General features: G+C 41.5%; 1 long non-coding RNA gene across 1 annotated transcript; it reads right to left on the bottom strand.

The window, feature by feature from the left end:
- Window positions 1-987: 987 nt before the first annotated feature.
- Window positions 988-2,390, bottom strand: LOC133950615 (uncharacterized). Its single transcript, XR_009920398.1, has 2 exons — window positions 2,263-2,390; window positions 988-2,103 (listed from the first exon to the last, which is right to left on the bottom strand). It is a non-coding gene; the product is annotated as an uncharacterized LOC133950615 (long non-coding RNA).
- Window positions 2,391-3,899: the final 1,509 nt, after the last annotated feature.

Below are 3,899 nucleotides of genomic sequence, written 5' to 3'. Positions count from 1 at the left end.
ATTTAATAATAATAGCAACAATAGTACTCCTATAACTACCACAACTACAACTACATTTACTACTACTACTACTACTACTACTACTACTTATAATAATAATATTAACAAAAGAGTAGTTTGCACTGTGGAAGAACGACTCCTTCTTATTAGTGTTGCATGTTTTTTCATGTTGTAGCTGCACAAAGTGGAAATGCTCTTTTTTTCTTCCTGGCGGTTTAATTTCTGCATAATTTCTGCTATTTATTTTATATGATATGATATATGATAATCTTGTACCTTTATGGCAAAATCTCTATCGTATAGTATATATACTATATATAATATAGCGGATTAGAAATATAGCATGAAATGGAAATGCTCAGGCACAAGTACCAAATGTAAAACAGTAGCAGTGCCGTTCTGTCTTTATGTGTGGTAAAGTGTGTCAAATCAATTAAAGTCTATAATTAAGATGCTGCCTGTCACTCAAAGAAAATATCAGCAGCAGTTCACCCCCCTATAGTTACCCCTTTGGATGGTGTTTGGCAGATCAAGATTAGACAGTCAGAGTTGACTACAACAGGATGTGGGTCACAGTTGGGGTCAATATGTTCCACATTGATTACTTCAGTGCAGGAGGCTGATGCCAAGTGTTATTTATATTCATGCTCTTTTGTTTAGAGAATATTGAAGCATGTTAATTCACATCATCACCAAAGAGTTGGGTATAACAATGAGCAAATCATTTTGGTTGTATTAGTAAAGAATAAACTGGGGTAATGCATTATAGCAATAAACACAGGAATGTCATTGAGGTAAGTTATTAAACTTATTGTTTTTTGATTGAGTATTCAAACAATAAATATAAATATATAGAAAAGCCACCACTGTAGTTTGCCAGATTCAAGAATGATGCTTTCAAAGTTCTTGCTTAGTTTGATGATTAGTATATAAAAACAGATGTATAATCAAACTGGGACTTCACATATCGATAAATTATGAAACTCCTTTCATCAATGGATTTTATTTTGACAGATCAATCAATCAATCAAATCCACAGTTCTGACCCCAGTGCATTTCTCAGAAATGTCGCATCAAATGAAGCAGAGCACAAAGTGCTACAAGGAAAATAAAATCAACATGTTCTTATTTCATTGGGCGAAAATAAACTAATACCTGAGATTAGATTTCATCTGAAAAAACAAACAAGCAAATTAAGAAACGTTTTTAAAGCCCTTTCACAATAAAATATGTTTACAATACAAAAACACATATGCTGCAGTTTTCATTCCCATGATGTGGAGATGAGGTAATGATTGACTGACTGTTTTGTCAGTCTGGCTCATATCATCTCTTTTAAACCCTTCAAACAATCTTGATATCCCACAGTTACCAGATGCCTTACTCGAATACAATTTTCACCTGTACCTGTTTGACTGTGTGTTTCCAGTCATTTCTGGGGGAAGCTTTCAATAAATACACTATTTTGTCTCTGGAGTAGTTCACAGACTGAAAGAGAGGCACACCGGGACACACAAGGAACATTTACACTGCTACTTTTAATCCTGTGGGAGTCGGTGGAATCGGTGGAAGCAGACACGTCAAAAAGGAAGACTGTCAAATAGTGGCCGCGAGCTTCCGTTTCTGTAAACAACACATCAAAGTGGTTCTTCCCCTGCACTTTATCATCCCACCAAATATCTGCCCTTTATCACACCCACACTTCCTCCGGCAGCATCTCTCTCCTCCCTGCATCGCTCAGGCAAAAAACAGGATGCTCTTAAGCTACACAGGTACACGTTGCCTCGTCTGACACCTCATTGTGACTCAGTCGACCCTGTCGCCCCTAACGCTTCCATTCCAATTCAGCTGGTTTTTTTTCCTCTTTCTCCTCCACATCCTTTCAGCCGTCTCACTTGACGGGATGAAAAAGTAAGGAGCAGAGGAAGAGATCATAGTCTGTCTGTGTGGAGCAAAACAAAGAGACTGACAGATGGACAGTCCCAGAGACGCCCAGCGGAGATAAGAGGATTGGACGTGCTTGTTGTTGCTATTGGTCTTGCCACAACTCTTCCCACAGTTAGCTTAGCCTGAGCTCCTCTGACATTCACAGATTGGACGGGGCTGATGGTGGAGCGATATGAGCATCGTGTGAGACAAAAGAAAGCACAAATAAGGACAAGTGTTTGAAGACATGGTCACATTCTGCCGCTCAACATTTGGCAGGTCCACAAAGCTTTTTTTCTTATTCATCTCCATGATCAGGCTGCAGTCAGCATGTACCTCTGCTCCTTCCTCGGCTGCGGCATTGCTGTGAAAACCGGCATTTTGTCCGGGTGTGCAGGCACCTTGCAGGCCTTGTAGAGGATGACGAAGAGTATGAGGATGAGGACGCCCACCACCGAGTTGCAAACAATGGCCACGATGGTCCACACGGACAGGCCCATCCTTACATCGTGATCCATGGTCGACTGGACAGCTGCCTCACTGTGGCCACTTCAGAGGCTCTGCAACTGGCTCCACGCTGGATGCACAATTTCTCTCTGAAAGAAAATGAAATTTCACTTCAACATTGAATTTCCAGGCACACGCTCACACACCCCGTACACACAGTTTGTCATACTTGGCCATGCTTAACCTGCCTGTCACGTGGGCCTGCTGAGTCCTCCGATGAGGTCAGTTCAGTCAAGATTACTTTCCCTCTGACGAGGTAGTCACCAGGCCAAGATGGCCTTATCCCTGCTGAGGCCAAATATGGAGGAACCTGTGTGCTGCCTGTCCAAGCTCCTCTGCCAGTGCATTTTATTCTCAAATACTATTTAAGTGTGAAATACAGAGCATTTTATAGGACTTTAATAAAGTGATAATAATGCACAAGAGACATGTCAGACTGATGCAAAGAAAAATCCATTGTCGGGACTTTGTTAATAATTTGCGGATGATATCAGAGTGTTACAGGAGGAGAAAGTGGCTTTTGGCTGATGTCGCGTGTCGAAGCGTCTTTTTTCTTCTTCCTGGTTCCTTTACACTGGCAGAGAGCGATGAAGTTATTAAACTGATAAAGAAGGTGCAAGCGAGCACTTTTTCCTCGCTGAATTATTTTTGAATGAATTTCAGCTGTAAAGCCTTTTTAGGAGGAACATGTGGGAATATAGTTGACAGTTTTGTGGCTGGTGTTAAATGGGTCGCTGAGGTGTACTGGTGTGTGCGAGCGAGAGAGACTGACAGAGACTGAGAGGGAGAGAGAAGGAGGGTGAGAGAGTCAGTTCAAGCATGAGATAGAGTGTGAATATTTTCCCTCTCAGAGTATAACAGATAAAAACTTCAGCTCATCTCTTCACTTCTATGCCCCTCTCCCTTCACTCTAATGCATTTCTAATGAAACCAAATATTCCCTCCCTCTCTCCGACTGAGGGATATACTGCCACAGTCCAAACCTGCCGTTTAGAACTCATTTCAAAGTTATCCTTCCCCTTTATAGGCATTTTATGACCAAGCAAAATAAAGATGGATAGCTTGGAGTCAGAGAGGATGACAGTGATGCATTTGATGTGCTCTCCAACTCGTGATGGACCAGATGGGTCCGTCTCAGGAAGCCTCTGGCGTCACTGTGGGGAAAAATTATCCTCATAATCGCTAACTGGGATTACTGTCAATAAAACTGCCCTCACAGATTTGCTGAATATTTCCAGACCACGCTGAAGAGTTTTTTTTTTTTTTGCGGAAATCACGTTATGAAATGTAGCGTATCCAGTTTACAATTTCAATTAGAGCAAAAGTGAGGAATGTGTGAGCTATTAAATCACAGAGAGATGTGATAGAGGGAAGAGAATGCATGCGTGTGTGTGAGTGGTTGCGCTGGAGAGTGACGGAAATCCAATGAGTGTGAGCAATGTAGTGGAAAAGAGGACTGTTTGGGT

The sequence above is a fragment of the Platichthys flesus genome, chromosome 3 (assembly GCF_949316205.1).
Source record: "Platichthys flesus chromosome 3, fPlaFle2.1, whole genome shotgun sequence".
Taxonomy (NCBI): Eukaryota; Metazoa; Chordata; class Actinopteri; order Pleuronectiformes; family Pleuronectidae; genus Platichthys; species Platichthys flesus.
Note: the sequence above shows the minus strand (reverse complement) of the source record. Positions and strands in the feature narration are given on the sequence as shown.